The sequence below is a fragment of the Colletes latitarsis genome, chromosome 4, assembly GCF_051014445.1.
Source record: "Colletes latitarsis isolate SP2378_abdomen chromosome 4, iyColLati1, whole genome shotgun sequence".
Classification (NCBI taxonomy): domain Eukaryota; kingdom Metazoa; phylum Arthropoda; class Insecta; order Hymenoptera; family Colletidae; genus Colletes; species Colletes latitarsis.
In genome coordinates this window covers 39,102,616-39,122,807 of record NC_135137.1, presented here as the reverse complement: position 1 = coordinate 39,122,807, position 20,192 = coordinate 39,102,616, and the positions used below count along the sequence as shown (strand labels likewise).

The following is a 20,192-nucleotide window of genomic DNA, read 5'->3' as shown; positions in this document are numbered from 1 at the left end:
TCCTTTCTTTCTCGTGCGAATAAGAGGCCTCGTTTCGTAACACGTCTATAAATCTAAAATAAGTCTAAAAACGTCTAGCAAGAGTGTCCAGCTCCGTGGTTAAACGCTTGGAATGAAACTAAATAACGAGAATTGTTCAAGAACGAGTCGCTAGTCTAGAACGATTTCCTGAAGTTGCACAGCTCGACGAGTAGAACCGTTCGTTGTCGCAATCGGGAGAAAGTTTCGAACGATAAGTCAGCAACGCCGGAAACGGTAGTCGTTCCCGAGTTTTCAGAGATCAGCCTTAGTTTTCACTGATGGAATACGCCCCGTGTCGCTGGTCCCATCGATGCTCGAGAAGCATTGTTGGTCGCGTTCTTGGTGAAATCGCGCCCATTTAGTAAATATTACGACACGTTCTGCTCGCCGCTAGAGAAGCTTGGCTCCTTTCGAATCGAGCACACGTGATTCACGACGCTTCCTCGTGCGCGGTAGATCCGCGCGTCGACGCTAGCCTCGGAAGTTTCGTAGCTCTTAATACTCCCAGATCTATAAAGATCTGGGAAATTTTCAAGAGATCTAAGCTTCGAATTTCTTGTACATAAATTTGAATCGATTCGAGGCGTTCGAAATCCCATCAGAGAGCAACTTGAAGTTACTTCCGCGGTATCGACAGGTAGCTGCTAAAAATGGCGGTACGGCGGTAACGTTTGGCCCAGTTTAGCTAGTTTCCTTCCCATTGTCGAGAACCGCGCGTTTCTAGAATTGGATATCCCGATGAATGGGCTTGCACGAACCGAGAGCTGGGTTATTTTCATGGCGTCTTCCATTCATTCTCGCGTTAACAACGAACGCTAATACTCCCGCGACAAAGGCAGACGGTACGAAACGGTCCGACGGAGCAACGCGCATCGTATCGATCACCGTCGAACAAAAAGAAATACATCGCCCTATTCCTTGAACCGTCTCGTATAAAACACTTACCTTGAACGCGGTACGACGTCGGAAATAGAGCTTGAACAAATTAATTCCGGTCGCAAGGATACTGGACTATAGGATCGCAAAGGGTTGAATGCTACTCGTTGGACAGTTTTCCGGCGCCAGTGGCGTCCCGAGAAGAGTATCGAGTTCGACAGGCCGAACGTTTCGCACGACGTTGCTCGAAATCGTTACGTTTAACGAGAATAACTCAGTGCACTTGCGAGTGACCATGGTTCCGTGACGAGCCCGTCGATCGGCCTAAATGATAATACACCGGGTGTTCGTTTCTTTTTTTCTCTCCAGCCGCTCACGGTCCGACGATCTATCATTGTAACGCAAGAGGGAAGCGGACAAATGCACGATAAGATCGTTGATACGCGTCCAACGTGATTTATTATCGTACGTTTGTTCCAATTTATCCGCCGTGCCACCAAAATGGAGCAGAACCTAACGAGCGCATCGCTTTCGTCCCTTTCCATCGTCGAGATTCTAGAGGCAGTTCCGATACGAATCATCGTTCGACTAAGAACGCTAGATGGGCAGAATAATCGTCAAAAGTTTGACGCGTTCACCAAATTTCGATCAGCCGTCAAACTTGACGCATTAGAAACCATATTTAAGACCACTTATGCTACCAGTTTTTTCCGAATTTTCTAGGGAATCGTGTAGGATGGTTATCGAACTGTAGAAAAGGGATCTAGACAAAATAGCTGCATCTTCGACATAATGGGCAACATCGAGGATTATTCCGCAGATGTTCCTCGCGTCGCGATCGGTTCTGCGAGTTCGATCGTACGAGTCCCATCGCGAAACCCGAGTGTATTTCATTAGCGGATTTCATTAAGCTAATTAGGGCCTCTCGTTACCGACTCGTTCCGTAATTACAGTCGCGGAAACGCTTCGCGGAATCCGTGCGAGCCAGAAAATCTATGTACACATTCTGATCTCGACGTTCCAATTTTTTTTTTTCCTTTTTCTTCTTTTTTTCGACGCGTTTCTTTCGCGAGCTTTGGATTCCCGCGACGGAACTCGATCCCTCGTTAGCAAGAAAACGAGAACAAAACGACAGGGACATTTTCAGGCTGATTTTTATTACGTCGAGGACGCGACGCCTCGAACGACGTCAAAATTATTTTGACCCTTTGACGAGCTCTAGTTAAATCATACTAGACAGCGTTATGCCCGTAACTACGGTTCAAGTTAAGTTATTGCAGCTATGGATCTTCATTTCGAATTTTATTATACACGTATATATTTTCATACATATGGCGTCATTCACCGATATAACTATCAAAGCATGCAATCAAACATAAATATGTAATAACAACTTGCGAACGCTACAAAACGAAGATTACTCTCCGTCCGTGTGCATTTTCCAAGAAAATATACTCGTCAAAGGGTTAAATTAACCGCGGTGCCGATTATCGGGACGCAGCCTTGGCTTTTTGCTCGCGGATGTATGTCCAGGTGACGCGGACAGGTGTAAACAGCAGACAGGTGCGGGAAAAGTGGTATAACACCGATTTCCTGTTCTCCTGGCTATGGCGTTTCCACCGTGACTCGAGATTTCCCTCTCGTCCGTAAATATGTTGAAAGGATTAGAACCATGGTGAAAGAAACCTCGATCTTTCTCGTTCATAATTGCCGCAAAGAGGATATTCGAGCGTGAAGCTCGTGCTTTTGGGCGTCGCTGGAAAATAACATTACGACTTTCCATTGTATTCAATGCCCGCTCGAATCATAGTACCCCTTGCACTCTTTTTTAATATTAAATCCCGCGGATTCGTTGATACGATCGTTGTTGGCGCATCGAGACCGGGGCCAGTTTGATTTCGGTACGAACAACGATGAGATCTCGTGTCCGGCGATGTTTAGAAAGCGATTCGCGTATTCCCCTTCAGTTTCTCCGCGATTGTAAATTGCTCCGGAGTGGCAGCTCTCCTGGCTGTGTTCACCGAACATCCGAACGCGTTTCTCGGGGCCTGCGAAAACGCTGCAACGCAGTTTCTATTTAAATATCACTCGAACCCGTGCACGTCGACGGATCCCGGCCGAATTCCGTCTATCGACCACGAGCGAACCTCCATTAACGAGAACTCTTTCTCGGTCGCCTGCTCGCCGAGTATGAAATCCGTGCAAACGAACCGCGCCGTCGAATTCCGAGGGTCCTTCGTCGGAATCTAATAATTTGCCCATTTTTTCTTAGAAAGAACGTTCCAAAGTCGATATTGATTGCAAAAGTGGGCGATCCTCGAGCGTTCCGAGTATTGACAAATTTGCGAATTACCCCGCAATTAGTCGTATTCGAAATGGTTTCGACTATGTACCGAGTGTCGCTTCGTGCGTCGAGATTACCAGCGCACAGATACCACGTCGCGCGTGTGTGTTTATGTGTCTTTGTCCGATAAACGCGACCGCGTTTTTGTTGCATTTATTCTGTCGCTGGTTGGTTCGCTCTCTCGCACACAGCGCGTGTAAGACGCATCGACGAGATCGCGGCCATGAATGCAATGTGCACTGGCCCGCTCGGCCACGCTCTGCTTGTCCTTGCGAACGCGACTCATTACGATGCATCTTTCCCCGTCTCTCTCTCTCTTTGCTTCCCCGGCATCCTCTATTACTTGTTCCATTCTACACCTATCTCTTTGCCTGCATCGTTTCATTCTTTTCGTTCTCTTTCAGCGGTTCGTCCTCCTCCAGATCGCGAGTACGATTATAATCGCTCGTGTCGCCGGCTGGTAATCTTATTCTACCGGTTTTTCTTTCGTTCGATCGTTCCTTCCACGCGCGAATTATCCTCGAATGACGCGTACGTTTGCGCAAACGTGTTTCTCCCCCTGGGCGAAAGGCGTGCGCGCCATTAAGACTTTATTAACCCTTGGCCTGGACGAATCCGACTCGTCGTTAGTTCCTTGTGCCAAGTTCCAAGAGTTTGAGAGTTTTTAACATAAAATTACACGGCTGAGCGTCAACGATTAAAGTTTACGGATTGCCACATAGTCCAGAGGTTGTATTCAAAGGATTAAGGGTCACCGATCTCGACGTTCGACTCGTCCTTGTTGTCTCTACGTGATTTCTTGCCATTCCGCGAAGGAAGTCCTTGAATAGGATCGTGAACACCGGCGCGAATCTAGCACGAATACAAATATCCAAGCGGTGCCGAGGATTCTCGTAATCTGAGACCGCCCACATCCTTTCGACGGCGTACTACCGGTTCTCACGTGCGCCGGTAGAAAAGGCTCGAAAGGGTTATTCCGTGGCTTGTATCTTGGTCGAAAGTTTTTCGCGCGCCGCGCGTAACGGAGTGGTTCGCTTCCGTTTCGCCGATTTCTCGAAACGGGTCGCGGCTAGGACGAAACGCGATCGATCGTTCGCCGTGTGATTTTTGGATCCTGTCGACGGGCTCTCGATATCGAGGTCTAGTTTGTCGGGGATCGCGGCATCCGTGAACTGGAACACCCGGCTTCGTCGATCACGACTCGCGGTTTCGAGGTTCACCGCAAATTCGATCTCGGCCTGGTATCGTTTTTCATCGGCGCGCCATAACACGACGAGAGGACGGCTGTTGTGAAAGAGGCGTCGATGAATTCGACCAGGCGAGTCGATACATCCTGTAAAAGACACTCGAGAAAAAGCTGTTGGTTCGCGGGGGAAAAGAGCTGTTTACCGAGCATCGAATCGGTATATATATAATAGCATCGATATGCAGTTTCCAATTGTCCGAAACCAAAGTTTTGGCCCTACGGTCAACCGTTAAGAGACTCGTTGCTTCGTCCTTCAACGATCTCGGAAACTTTGCTCTTCTCCGGCCCGTTTTGTCTCTTTCCCTTCTCGGAAGTTGTTGGACTTGGTCGAATTTCCCCGGAGAATCGATCGTTCTAAACTAGGGACTGTTCCAGGAGGCACCGACTCCCTAATACAGTCAAACGATGCGATCGTTTCTGTTTCTCGTTTTTTTTTCGTCGCTCGGGTAGGAACGCCTCGTTTCCCTTTTTGCCCTCTCTGCTCCTCTCTGTCCCTTATAAATTCTGACGCGTGCACGATCGTTAAGCTGTAAGAAGAAACGGGTTTTGTTGGTCCGTAGGAGGAAGCCTGCTAGAGGCTTCCATTACCGTTGTAAGACTACGGCTCAGGGCCGTGTTACGCAAGAGGCGGTCCGACGAACTCGACCAAAACCGTGTGTTCCCCCCGTTGGCTCCGATCCGGACGACCCTTTCTCTCCGGTTGAACGCGTTCCTCGGAACTAGCGAGCACTATGCGCGCCACCATGCGATTTATCACTGGTTACACCACGAGCAATCTCAATTTTAATGCCATGCGAAACGCTCGTACCGTGGGACGACTTCGAAGGAAAGGATCGTACTTGAAAAAGTCATTTTCGAACCTTCGACTGTTTGCCAAAAATCCAAGATGACTGACGAAAGATTTCTCGATCGCGTATAGTCGGGCAACACGGTGACGAATAGTCGTACACTTTCGCCCGGTGAAAGTGCACGCAAGCTTCGTAATGTTGCGTCGATGGTATGGTAATCGTATATTCCATCCGGTGGTATTAATCGCGCAAAGATGCCAGGCGGGGTGACGCAACCGGTGCCGCAATTAATGATCCTATTCGTCGACGAAACAAAGAGCGGAAGACGCGCGACGGAGCGAACAATCGCGTTAAGGAAAAACCGCGATAGCCCGGCGAGAAGAGCGAGCGAAAGCGAAGGAAAGAAAAATGAGAAGTGCGTATATCAGCAATTCGGTCGACTCGTTTCCCGGACACTGCAGCCTGCGTTTCCCTTGCATATACAGACGCTGCACGCCCACATTCCATCCTGTCTGCGGATCCCTCCGCTAATTCTCTCTCTCCCGTGGCAGCGTTAATGTTTACCGAGTACTCGACACGTGCTTTTTCGTGGCGACGCGCGCTAAAAACTCGCCCCAAAGAGCAAAGAACCGCAGGAGCAACGCGAGAAGGAAGCAAAATGGAATCTTCGAACGTCGAACGTATCGTAAAACATTCGTACGGATCGGAAGGAAACCGGTACCAGAGAGACTCGTAAATGTTTTCATCTTCGAGTCGCAAAGGCCTCGGCTGTTTAATAGATGAGCCACGTTGAATAATTGGGCAGAACTCGCGCGACGGTAGAAGAGTTCGCGTTATCGACAACTCGCGTGTAACTGGAAAGGACGACGACCTCAAAACACCGACAGTACCTTGGGAGTTCAGAAACGATCGATAGTTCCCCCAGTATGCACGTCTATGCTGCTTTTCGAGCACCTGTGTTTACATATTTCCGGTACGAAAACCGAAATCGTGCCTGAGGGCATTGTTTCCGGGCTATTCTTATCGGTCTGCTTTTGTGGTCGCAACTGTACGCTGTTGTTTTAGCACACTTGTATCGTTCGCGACGTCGTTAGCATTTTTTTTCGTAAATCGCGTTAGAAGAAGGAAAGAACGAATCGAAACTTGAACGGCGTCGAGAAGATATCCGATCCTAGGCGATTGGAAAGTCGGTGTCCGGCTGTATAGGATGTCCCGCGGAAAAAGAAAACGTCGAGACTGTAAAGTAAGCTTGTCGGAGGGAAAAATGGCGCACCTAGAAGGGTCGGAGCGGTATCGCGTGAAACGCGGCAAGGACATCGTAGACTCTCGGAGCCGGCTGTGGAATGTCGTCCTTCAAGATAGTCGGGAAGGTGTCGTTGCCTCGCAGCCGTGTCGCGGTTGCAGCACGGTAACATCCTTTTGCACGGGCCGAAGATAGCTGCCGGGAGTCACGGTAGATTAATGACTTCCTTATGGCATTTACGTTCCCTCGTGTATGCTTTGGCGCGCACGTGCGGTCGGCCGTGTGTGCGCGCCAGGATCAGGAACGATAGGAATTTCGAGCGAGAGTGCATCGCGCCACCAAAAAATGCCTACTCGAGGCGCGGAGCCGACTTCCATGGGCTTGGACGGTGACGTTATTTCACGCGCGAATCGTCCGGTTCCACGATTCGCTAGAGATACGTCGTTGCCGAGTCCGGAGGAACTTGCTATCGAACGCGAGCGATCCTCGATACGAACGCTTATTGTCGTCGACTCAATGTTGCTTCAGGCTCGATTCGCATTACGTGTCTGCTTGCGGTACGTCAGCCTTCCGATATCTGCCCGACACGAATGTTAGACAATATACGCGCCGGTGCTTGTTGAAACTGCAGTACCAGGGTACGAAGGCTGATAGACGTTCGAAACAATGACGAAGAGTCGTTGTAAAGGGATACCAACTTGGTCGATCCCCGTCGATTGGTTCTCGAGGCAGATTACTTTCACCCTTTGGGAGCGACGGAACGTTTCCACGGAGAACGCGTCGAGCCGCGACTCGGTGAACTTACAACGCGAATTATGCGATGGAGCAATCTCGTAGATGCCGCTCGAAATGCATATTTCAGTCGATACGAAACGGTAGGCCAATAATGTCGCGTGTAGAAAGAACGTAACAGGATATAGAGGAGGCGAACTTTTCGCTCCTCGAAGTTCCGAGCGCGAGTCGCGGCGGGCACGTGTAACGTTCTAAATCGCTGTCGGTTAGGCCGCGTCGAAACGAAGAAGAACAAGATGAACGGCTATTCGTGTCGAGGCAATCGTTATCGTTCCCAGCCGAGGCTATATCGGCCATGTCCACGGACAAGATAAAGGGGCCACGTAAACGCGGATTTGCGCTCGGGTTACGGAAGATAGAGAGAGGAGCTCGAGAGACCGCGTCGGAGTGGAGGTTGCCGTTTTACACGGAGAACCGTAATGATCGCGGCTTGTGTAGGGTGGATACGTCGAGAGGACGATAGCGAAACTTGTATTATCCAATCGTCGGGAGTGCTCACGGATGGCGTTTATGGCGACCCTAAGTCGTGACCGATCCTTTGGTGGGAATCCGCCCTGAGATCGACTCTCATACGCCTCGAGAAGGAGTTTCCACGTCTTTCTCTCTCGGTACCCTGTCCTTTCTCCTCGTCGATCTTCCTCTCGTGGGCTTTCTCGCGTCGATCCATCGCCTCCGCGTTCCTCTCCCTTTCTCTCGACTCGATATTCTCTCGGTGGGTTAGCTCGCCTCGCCCGTTGTCTCCGTTTCCCGTAATCTTTGCCGTCTACTAATGGCTCATCGGTTCGCACACAGACGTTCCTCGCGATCAGTGGCATGTTCCTCTTGCGTGCTGCACGGAATCGAGCCCAACAGAAACCCTAGTTTCCAAAGCTTCGTCTCGGAATCGTTCTACGCCGCATCGATCAGTCTTACTCTGTTCGAATCAAAGTATCTTGCGATTTTAAATAGAAATGCGTTCGATCGGTTTGGTAACGCGTTGATCGCGAGTTCGGCTGGCAGAGTCGGCAGCAATCTCGCGCGCGATTAGCCCGTTGCACGGGAGAGGAATTTTCTATTCGCGGCGCTGGCCCTAATGGCACGTTTTCGCGACGAGACGCTGGCACGTTGCGCCAATTCTCCGTGGAATTTCGAAACTGAGTAGCAGAACGTTCCATTCGCCGTCTCTCCCGGCTTCCTCGAAGTCCAGACGGATTCGTACGGGGCCTGGTCGCCCTTTCGACCGTATAACTTCTTAAAATAGCCCTGGGTCACAGCCGGGAAAAAGGAGGTGGAAATCGTGAGTCGTCGGTATCCTTGTTTTTGGATCATCTCGCGGCGCCAACGGCTCGACCGAAATATTTGGCTCGTCCCTTTCTCTCTCCCGCTGCAACTTGCTTTCTAATCGTTTGCCCAAACGGTTTCTTCTAATTTATTCTCTCGATTCAATTCGCGTTATCGTAAATGGAACTTAAACAGAATTGTGGAGCGTATCGTGCGTGTCGCCGTGACGGCGCCCAGTGCAGTGGAAAGAGTCGTTATCGTTTTAGATATCGTACCGTAGTTGTTAACGTCCATCCGGTCCAGACAGACGCGCTAGAAAAAAGTATCGCGCGGCGAACTACCGTCAGTTTTGACGTACGAGACAAGGAAAGGGTTAAAAGCTCTCTTTCGTCGCTGCATCGCTCCGCGGGGCGTTTATCGCTGAAGGCAGCGACTGTTGATAACTTTTATGTTCTCTGCAAGCTCGTGTCACTTCCTGTCAGGCTATTAGAGCCCGCTTTTTGACGCGCGGAGCATCCCTTTCGCAATCGTTTGCGGCCACGTTTTTTTAAACCTTTGTCCGTTTTGACGCGTCGACGGAATTTCTGAAATCTTCACTCGGAAACATTCCCGGCACGGTTCAGCAAATTCCGTAACGGGAGAACCACTCTAAACGCTACCGATACAGTTCCTCTTAGACACACGACATCGGCAATTTGTCCGCGATTTCTCAAAACGAACAAATTACGCGTGTTCCCGGAATAGCTTTGCAAACACGCGAGCAGATACAGTTCTCGTCCAGCATGAAACGAGCCGCAAGAATTCGCGTTGGAAGCTACCGAGCGACGCACGGAATTTCGCTCGACGCAGAGACTGCATAATGACGGCGCATTCGAAATTATGAAGCGAGTCGGCGGAAGCTCGCAGCTGTTTCCACGTCCTAAATAGTAAAGGGCTTTCGTCCTGGTAATCCCGATCGTGTTACCTGCAGTATTAGCGGTCTGCGGGGAAAGGGGGCCATACATCGACGAGAGCAATTAACGTGCCAATTAGCCGAGCGAGAGACCGAGGCGTTTGCGGCAATTAATTCGAAATTGAACGCGTCGACAGCACCGGAAGTCACGTCGATGGCCGTTTCGTCGCGCGGCTCGCCTCGTCGTGTCTGCAACCCCCTAGCTCCTGAAATGTATCGGGAAAAATTGCGCGAGATTCACTTTCCAGAATTAATAAACCGTTTTTTCGTCCTCCGGTTGAGTACTTGCGAGAGAGGCATAGGTTGAGCGTGTCCCTCTGCTGTCGAGTGCCGGGAAGCGATGAAACTTTGCATGATAAAAGTAAGGAAAAATGATAAAAGGGTCAGGCGGTCGCGTGTTCGACACGCTTGGTCTAGGGATTTGTTCGAACGACTCGTGGGTGTAGACGGTTCGATTGTATCGGTGTGGAAAGCATATAGTCGATATACCGGTAGTCAATTACCCTCCTACCGGTTTTCTGGATGGCCATAGCTACGTAACGGTTCAAGCGGGCGGGGAAGCCTCGCAAGGTTCGGTCAGCTGGACCGGTTCGCCGTTTCTCGGTAACCCGTTCCTCGTACCTTTATGGAACAAAGAGCAGGTGCGCCCGACGATTTTCGCACCAAATTTACCCCCCACCCCCTAGGTTATTTATTGCTTCTCCTTCGACGAGTGAGACTGATTTTGAACAGCAGCGAGGAAACTGGCGGAAGATACTGCGTTTGTTATGGAGATATCAGCGTTATCTCAACCCTAGATTTATGGACGTCGGTGCTGACCGTTTAATTAAAAGAAGGGGTTTCTTTTAACACGTTGACTGCCAGATCATTTTGTTTTTAGACAATTGGAAACTAGCATACCAAGAATTTGTCATGGAATTTATTTTCACTTATTTCAACTCCTCGGTGAAAAGTTGTGTCACCGAATTCTGGTTGATATCGTACGCTAATGGGTGTTATCGCAATACCAGTAATACAATAAAGAATTATGCTAGGAAGCAGATTTTCCACAGATAGGGTCCATCTTTATTTTCAATATTTTCGATTCGCTTTAGGAGGAAAGTTCGATCCGCGACGCGGCACAGCGTCCATCGCGAAGTCAATTTCCGGTGAAGTTTTCTAGCCGAGGACGGGAAAGAAGCTAGGAACGATGGAATGCTTAAGGAGCAAAGTTAAGCGCATAAAATGTGGGTTGAGCGAGCAATATCTTCCGAACGAAATGCTCGCCGACCTCGAAACTTTTTCCACGGGCCGGTGCGTCTTCTGCTCGCTCCGCGTTCCCGTAGCCGCTTCCAAGTTCAACATATCGTTCATCGTAGACTTGCAAGTTTCTCCAGAGAACCACGGTATACAAATTCCTCCGTTCTTCGATACTCGGATCAACTTTAAGTTTCAAAGGATTAATTGTAGTTATTTTTCGTTGAAAACGTCGCGTAACTTGCGGTCCGCCTCGCATTCTGCAAATTAGGCGCAGGGAAACGAGAGAGGAGAACCGACTTTCCCGTTTCGCGGTTTTCCAACCAAGTGCTCGCCTCTCGTGCGTTCAAAGAGCGTCTCGCGTTCTTTAATTTCCGTCCATTAGAGCAGTTTAGAGACGCGGGGGAGGGGAACCAGCGCGAGCGAACATTTTTCCAAAGAGCACACGCGGTAGGAATGCTTCATCGACGAAAATGCCAGTTGAAACGAGGCAAGATAGGTGCCCGCGTATTTGCGTAACAAGGATCTGTGTCGACGTTCTATTAGGTCAGTCGCAAGTTATTACGCGGGCTTTCCAAGAGACGTTGCCATCGACGCAATAGTGGCGAACGCTGAACGGCGTACTCGATCGAACTTCCACGACGATTTCACGTTTAAAGCTCGTAAAGCTATTTCCGACAAGTGAGACTTTTTCCTGAACGCGTGATCGGACTAAATACCATCAGCTTACTTGGTGTCTTTTCGCTCCAGTCAGTTTATACTGTTCCCTCGAGCATTCCTTTATCTTGTATTTTCTAATTGCATTTCGTCGCGTCGGGTTTCTTGGCGACACGGAAAATTCCGCGCGAGTCCGAGCCGCTTGCTCTCGAAGGGAAGCACGTAGACGGAAGTTGAAAAACGCGGGAAATTGTCAAACTCGCCGGTCGGAAGAAGGTTTTGCCGGCACGATTCCTCATTAAAGACGGCGAACGGTCGGATCCGTCGGCCTTAAACGAGCGCAGAGAGAAGTCGTTCGCGAAGCACGTCTTGCGGACGAACCGACGACAGAATAATTTCATGTATTATTTATCGCACATTCCGCGCGACTCCCTGGGCCCGGCGTTGCACGGAGTGCTCCGCAATTTACGTCCGGCAGCCCCAAGGTGCTTCTTATGAAGAACACGTACGCAGGAGCCTCGCGGTTTCCGCGGAGCCGCAAAGCGACCGGGATATAAATTCAGGAAAGCGACCGTTTAATCGCGACGCTCCCGTATAGCAGGAAACACGCTCCGCGAATTTTCCCGTACACCTCCGGTGCAATATTTCTGCCGTAATATCGATGGTATGCAAACGATTGACGCCGTTCTAATCGAATAACACGATCTCTTTGGTTAGTATTCGAACGCCTGGGACAGGAATCGTGTCGAACAAGAATTTTAACTCGTACCACGCGAATAATATTGAAGCAACGTGTTTGGAATGATTTACTCTCGCGCCACGAAAGCTCGCATCTACCGATTCAAAGAAAAGTTCTCGAACACGGTGAACGTTCTTGCCTGAGGTTTCTTCTCTCGCCGCGTATAGAGAGACGTAAACGGTTAAAAAATAATTACTCGTAGCAGCGACGACGTAATTACTCTGTTGCCGGTGCACCACCGACGGTGAACATAACTCGAACCGCGACCTCGCAATAGTAATTCGCGGTTGCTCGCGGTTCGCTCGAGAGTACCGTAACGGCGAAACGATTGTTACTGTTCGAATTGTCGCTCGCGGTGAACGGGCAACCAGGTGGGAATCAATCGATCGAAGCAGCCTCGATTTTCGTCGTTGTTCGATCTAGGATCGGCGAATATCCGGGTCACCCGGTAGAGACACGGTATGCACCGACATGCAACACGGTTTCATCGCGTGGGAATACGAACTTGCCTAGTAGCCGTCTGCTACTCCGTTTCGATGTACTTTGACGGCTAGCTGAGAGAGTCGAGAGACAGAAAAATTCACCGACAGGCGAGATCCCTAGCAATAAAATCTTTTAACGGTACATTTCTGGGGCACCGACGGCTTCGAGAGTCCGTCTCTTACCCACGATCGATCCCGCCCACCGTGGAAACACTTTTCACAGCCATTTTTCTCCGTCGATGAACGTTCCCTGTCGAATCGCGCCGTATTCTCGCCGCTGGAGACGTACAGGGTGATTTTTACAAAGATCTTCCGTCGAGCGAGCACTGTAGTCGTCAACTGTATGCCAACGGGTTACATTGAAAGTGAATCTTCGTAGGACAGAATTGTCACTCTAGGTCTTAGAGTTATTTTTTCACGTACATTCAACCCTGTTCCGGGTCTCACCGGCATTTCGGAGGCGCTCTGTGCAACGTGGTCTTGTAAAAAGGTCGTCGGTGAAAAACAACTGGACGTTTGAATGGCTCCGTCGCGGTTAATAGCCAGGTTTTAGCCGCGCTTCTCATCCGCGTGGGTCGCCGGCGAAGAAAGAAAACGTGCGCCCGGTGTCCCTTTAACGCGTGTCATCGACCCGGTGGAAAGGTCAGGAACCAACGAGAGCCTGCTTTTTCGCACAACACGTCTACGCGCGCTTCGTCGATCCAGAAAAACGTGCGACCGCAGCAGTCGAGCACGCGATACCGGTTGTTTTTCCGGGTTACACGTGACTTATCGTTCCGCGATCGAATCCAGCGAGCGGGACGTGTCGTTCCGTGGATCCCAACTGTGTTTCGATGATTCTCGAGTGACCCAAGTTTTAAAATCGGCCCACTTTTAGAAGGACGATCGGCGGACGAGAATTTCGGACTCGGGCGAACGCCCCAGCCTCGTCGATCGATCGGTAATTCCGTGCATTTAAATACCGTTAGTCTCGAGGCTAATGGCGGTGCGGTTCTTTCGCCTCGTTTCGAGCCCAGAACCGTTACAACACTTTCGCTGAACGTCCCGCGCGGTTTTTGCCAGCGCCGGCAACGCGCCGATGATCGGCGATGATTCGCGAGGCTTCCAACGCGCACTTTCCTCGCTCGATCTCCCTGCGCCAGCCTCGTTTTCCATTTTCATCTCGGTCCCAGCAGCGATTCGCGATTCGTCGCGCGTCTTTTCCATCCCGGAAGCAAGTTCCTTCTCGACGCAGCGCGATCCATTAGGTCCCAGCGTCGCCCAAAGGAAATCTTCGCGAGCTTTCAGTTAGTTACGGATCGTTCAAGTGGAAAGGTAATTAACGCGCGTGGCATTCCTTTTAACAGCCTTCGACAGGAGAACCAGATCGTTCCTTTCTCGCTTCTCGTTATCGAAGCGTGTACCTATCGATCGTCGAAAGCAAAAATTGATACTGTTGGAAGTTCGCGCGTTGGAAAGTTTCGGATTGTCTCGCGCGAAAGCAAAATAATTTTACCACAGACGTGTGACATGATAAACGACAAGAAAGCGGTCAAAAGAACTCCGTGGACGTTCACGGGTAACCGACCCCGTTCAGGCGTGAATTTTTTCTTTAGAAAACGTCGCGATCGTTTTTCAGATAAAACTCGTAACGTCGTAGCAGTCGGAGGGTCAGGCTCCCGATGTAAATCTCCCTCGTTACGAGTTGCGTCATGAATTCATTGCTCGAGGACTCGTCTACGAGGAAACAATTTCGCGTCAGGCTACTCCCCGGGACGTTGATCTAATTTCCGCGGCCATTTTCTCATTAACTCGAGAAAGGCTGCGCGGCTCTTTTATATCGGTGACTTCGAGCGGGATGGAGAATCTAATTTTCGTTGATTGATACAAAGGACGGTTACGAGTCGCGATAACTTGAGACACTCCCGATACATCGTCGTCGCTTAGGCGTGCGCTGGAACCATGCGACACGACGTCGCTGAGTCATCCGACGATGATCCCGAGTCAACGAAAATTCCGTCGACGCGACGCGCGCTCCTTAAATTATTATATCACCCGATAGATCTTTCGATCCCTCTATTGAGTCATCCTGGATGGTTCCGTGGCTTTGAATCGTTCGTGAACTATGCACTCTAACTAATAACTGGGTTTTTTCTTTTATTTATGTTGCACTGTGGTATACGAAGATATAAAGATAGACTGTCTAATTGAGAATTCTCGAGAATGTTAATTCAGACTCTGGGTGTTATACTGCGAAGTAACAGCGTATTTCTACGTCTCGACTAGCACGGCGACGGAAAATTCCGCTTGAAACGCGTTGAACTGGAGGTCAAAGCAATTAACAGTGGCTGTCCAGGTCTGCCGAACACTCGACGGATCGTTTCTGGAACGATTCGCTCGCGTATAAAGGAAACGGCTGGTCGGCCAGTGAGTCACGTATATTGTTCATCGTTTAGCAACCCACGACGCCTTTCTCCGTCTGAATTAACGGCTCCCCGGCTTTTTGTCGTCGAGAAAGACAACGAACGCGTCGCACACGCGCAGCAATCGCATCGTCGGAGATGCAAAGATGACTCCGACTGGTAGTACTTTGTGAAATCTGATATTTACACAGCCGTGTCTTTAAATAAGTAATTGCAACGTTTACTGGAGAAGAAACGGTGGTCAGAACGTTTGAAACCGATGCGCGGCGATGGAATCCCGCGAGCTAGACAAATTTGCTGGATCGTGGGTGGCTGGTCGATTTGCATAAAGCTCCGAGACGCGTCTGGTGCGTGGGCGGTCTCCGGAACGCTCGAATTTGATCGAAAGAGAATGCCTCCGTAGACTTCTGAGCCGTGTCGCAATTGCACGATCGGCCAATGATGTTAAATAGAAGCGTGCGTCTCAGTCCGGAGTGGCAACGTTTCTGGAACAATTGGCCGATAAATTTCCGAGCGGTCAGAGAGTCGCCTCGTTTCATTTTCTAAACAGCCGTCGTCGTTGTACGATCGTACGGTCGGATTTACTTTCGATCGGTGGCCTACGGTTTCCATATCGTACCGTCTGTCGACGATACGTGTATAATCTGGAAATAATTCTTCGCCACGTGGTCGCGTTCGATCGGAGGTCAACGCTCCGCACATCACTCGAAGTAAAAGCGCACCGAATACTTCCCGCTCGAAGACGATAGCGGCTCTAATTTAATTTGCTCTTATCGTCGTTCGTCCCTCGTCGCTCTGGGGGGGATCGAATTACTCGCCAGACTGCGGCAGGTCGATTTCCAAAATGACTCCTTTTTTTCAGGACGCGTGCACGCACGGAATCGGTGCGCCGGTGAGTCATTTTTCTCCATACGCGTTTCTGTAATCTCTGAAAACGCAGGGGGAAATTGACTGGAAGAAAGGAGGGACAGGGATTAAAAAGAACAGGGAAAAAGGTCTTCCACGGTGACTCAGAATTCGTTCGCGTAGTTCCATGCTCAAAGAAATATGGTATCTTTCTTCAACGTGATCTTGGGATATAAACATCGCGATTGCCACATCTGTGTAGATTGTACGAAGCCCTCCATTACGGTTCTTGCGTGTGCATACAGTACTGGGACAGAAGTATTGACACGTTCGTTTAAAATGAAGCGATGAGATTTTATTTAGTAGTTAGCCAATTATCTCGATGGATTATAGCAATATCGATTCGGTGATGTACGAGTCGCCGACAAAGTCAACGCATCGAATTGTCCCAAGGGAGTGGTGGGAACAGAGGAACAATACGCCAGTAATTGCCGAAAGAGAGAAAAATTTAAAACTAGAGGCCGGCGTTAATCCCGTTCCAGCGGGAAAAGAACGCATCGGGAAATGAGAAAAGTCGGGTGGGGCAGAGCAATTGCTTCCTGGTTTTTCACGGTATTCGTGATTATTCGCCGGAAGGAAACAAAAGGAGAGGCAATACGACGATGTTCCTCCGGGGTCTCGTGTTCCTCTAGCGTGAATCCTCCTCTTGTTTCGCTACAACGGCTGACATATTTCTTTCACCGGGCACAGAGGCCAGGAAAACGAGAAGTCTGGACGGAGTCTGTCCCATTCTTTCTCTAGTTTTCTAGCCTGGGTCGTTACCGATGCCGCCATTGTCCGGATGCATTTTCGCGATGCACGCGACAGTGCTCGCTGAAACGCGGCTTAATTGCATCTATCGTTTTCTAAAGCGCTACGAATTAACCCAATTCGTGACGGGACGATCGCCGAGCAATTTCTCGTCCAATTTATCGTGACTTACGATTGTTACCGTTGTTGGAACATATACTTAGTCAATGTCGGGAGCGCCAGTTGTTTACGAGCTTTGCTATTGCCTTTTACGTTAACTATAAAACTGGGCATCCAATGATTTCCTGTGAAAAGAAGCTATCGATTCTCCGTTAACAAAGCGAAGGAGGATAACCGGAAGAGAGAAAGGGGTGCGAGAGGGTTGGACGTTGTCTCCCGTTTCGATCGAAGAGCCCTTCGAGCGTAGAAGAGCCACCGTTACTATTTTCTACCTCTGTTTCTTACTATGGGACGAAAATACACTCGATGGTACTCGTTTCGGAGCAGACGTTTCTTAAATAAGCAGCAGCTTGCCGGTCCGGAAAGTCCCTTCGAAAAAGAGGAGTGCACGGAACGAGGCGCGCTTCTCTCATCCGCTACTTCCGGGACTACCCCTGACGCCTGTGCATCATCGTGTTTCTCCTAGCTCCTGGTTTAGAAACTGCTGGAAAAACGAGCCATACGCAGTTTCCAGGACGGAGCTTTACAAAACGAGTCGAAGCTCGAAAACTGTTTGCGCCTAGTTTTTTTTTTTTTTTTTTTTTTGGAGCACCACTTCCTCGAGGCCGGGGAAATTTTCGCGAGCCGACGAGTGCTCAGCGTCCCAAAAACAAAGCTGTTCTCGACCCTTTAGAACCATCCGCGCTAAAATATTGCGTTTCACCGTGGATAGTTGGCGCGTCCGGTTTTTCTGTTTTCCACAGAGATATTTATAGTCGCGAATATGAGAGGCACGGACGCGAATTACGTCGCGCGGTTCCCTGTTTATTCCCCCCCTTTTGTTTCGTTTTTCTACCACCCCAGAATTAACCGGATCAACGGCGTACGCGCGTGCATATCGCAGCGTTTCTGACCCGATGTGCGTTTCGAGCCGGCTGCTTCCACGCCGTTCGTTCACTCCTTATAAATAGACGCTTGAAATTCTGTCGCGTACTGGCGTGGCGGCTCGAAGATCCACGAGAGGATCCTAGGACGCGGAATAGATCACTCGTCGACGGCCATTCATTAGACGCGAAAGCGTCTGCACGGTCCTCCGATGTTTTCCTTGGGCTCTCCGGCGGCTGCTTCTTTTTAAAAGCGATTTCCACGAAGCTTGTTGACACTCTGTGAAACGGGACCGCGTTTGAAACCAAGTACGATCTGCCCGTAAAGACGGTTTTACAAAACCGCGAGCTCGAAAGACCCCGGTCGGATGTTGGAAACCACCGAAGTAAACGGAAGCCATTTCGAATCGCGCTTCTCGACGTTTTCGGAGGAAATTGAGCGTAAATTCTCGAATATCAGCTTTGATATAGTTTTTAAGCCCACGAAGATTCGAATCGTGTTCTCGATAGACCTGGGAGCGTTAATAGTTTCGATAGCAGTTGCGATACATCGTACACATACATCGGTACGGAATAATCGAACAAAGAAGGCTCGTACATTACTATTTCATCCATTAAAAAGGAATGTACCTTGCTCCAATTATAGGCTTTGTCGGGCGTATCTAAATTTACTAATCTGTTTTCCGTTTTGTTTGCAGATATTCGGGGCACGGCAACACGAACCACATCTATCATGTCGGTTCCTATTTAAGGTGAGCATCGCGTATTCAATAACGATGTTTCTACGATATTATCTCGCTTCCACGAACAACGAAACCTTGTTTGTGCCGGCGTTGCTCGATCGTGGTACAGTCACGGTTCGATTGAATTATACTCGGTGCTCTTGAAACGGATTCGATGTTCGTGTTTATAGCGTTTCGAAGTTTCAACATTGGGTTCAAGGCCCTTCGAGTTGTTCGAAAGTATACTTCCAAGTTAAAAATTGTTCAACGTCGATCGTAACCGTATCACGATTGAAATTATATACCAATGGTGGCCAAACCTTGTCAAGATAGGAGATACGTATCGCCTGTCAGAAATACTCGAGAGTCGTATCTTCTTATTCCATGTAAAACTTATCTCTGTACAATTATATTATAGCCATCTAAAAAAATACTTTCTGGAAATGGTTACTGTCAATCTATTAACAAAGGAATATCATGTTTTATTCAAAGTCGTAGTCTAGAGGAGCAGCAGTTTGGCCACCATTGCTATACAGACCGAGTTTCCTTGAATGCATCCGTAATTCGATGTAACTGTGCGCGTTGCCAGCCGTTTGACAATAGAATTTACGCAACACGATCCTCCTCGAAGCGAGAATCGATTGGTCGTAATCGTGCGTTGCATAATCGAGAATATCGGTCACGATCAGAGTCGAGTAAATTTCATTCGTAAATAACGAATACAAATTTCATATTCTCTTGTAAACAAGCTGATATATGTAGGTGTCAGTTTAAAAAATCCTCTAACAGTTTAATTTATTCTAAACTTTGTAGTCATCACTCGACAATTAAATTTGCCCGACTTATCGATTCGCTTTTATCCGAAGTCTCGACGCAACGTCTCTTGTAATTGTTCGTTCGTCAGGGACCAAAAGGGACAAAAGAAGGTGGCGGAAGGGAAAAACGTAATATTACGGGTACATTGTGTCCTCGGAGGCGATAAAAGGTATCGGAGAAGGAGATGGTGCTTTGCATCGGATCCTGGATATTCGAGGAACGAGAGAATCGATGCCTCGTTATAAACGGATTGTAATTATTCTGCAGAACCGGAAGTGTGCAATTCCGCGGCCGTTCGACGGACGAGTCGCTCGGCTTCGAAATTCCGAGATCTCGTCAATTTTTCAGCTCTTCCGAACTCCATCCATCGATCGTAGAAACGGCTTCTGAGTTGGGAGATACAGATATACTCCATAAATCGCATAACAATCAAAGTTAAATCTTTCTCGCTCCGAGAATTTTCTTTAATATATGCAACCAGCAACTTTGTACATCGTCTCGTTGGTTTATATAGTATTTTATATTTGTATAGACGGGAAATCGGACCCGTGTCGTAATTATACGGTAAAAGTAGAAGTAAATTCGAGGATCGCAAAGTTGGTAGCAGCTATAAGTGAGCCTTCATTTCACTTTTCGAGTTTGACGATTAAGCCTCCGGACAATGAAACTTGGACACGTGGTGTATAAGCGCGCTTTCTCCTCGAATGTGGGGAGAAGTTCTTTAAAGCGGCGTTAATTGCGCTACTCGGGTGCCCCATCATCCGCTCTGCGTACACGCGACGAAGAATATGACCGGGAACGACGTTATGCGCGACGTTTTAATGGACGGTTCGACGCGTTGTGAAAGTTGCGTTAGGGTCAATGAAAAAGAATTAATAACAGAGAACTCCTCGAGGAGTTCCTTAGTCGAGAGATTAAAGCAGAATACTACGTATTAT

The 20,192-nt window shown here is 49.0% G+C and overlaps 1 protein-coding gene across 1 annotated transcript in view; it reads left to right on the top strand.

Annotated features, from left to right (window-relative positions):
• Dos (daughter of sevenless) overlaps positions 1-18,468 on the top strand; it is a 32,480-nt gene extending 14,012 nt beyond the window's left edge. Inside the window, exon 9 of the transcript XR_013079515.1 lies at positions 18,415-18,468. The gene's annotated coding sequence lies outside the window, so the exon portion shown is untranslated. The remainder of the gene's footprint in view (positions 1-18,414) is intronic.
• The last annotated feature ends 1,724 nt before the right edge of the window (positions 18,469-20,192 follow it).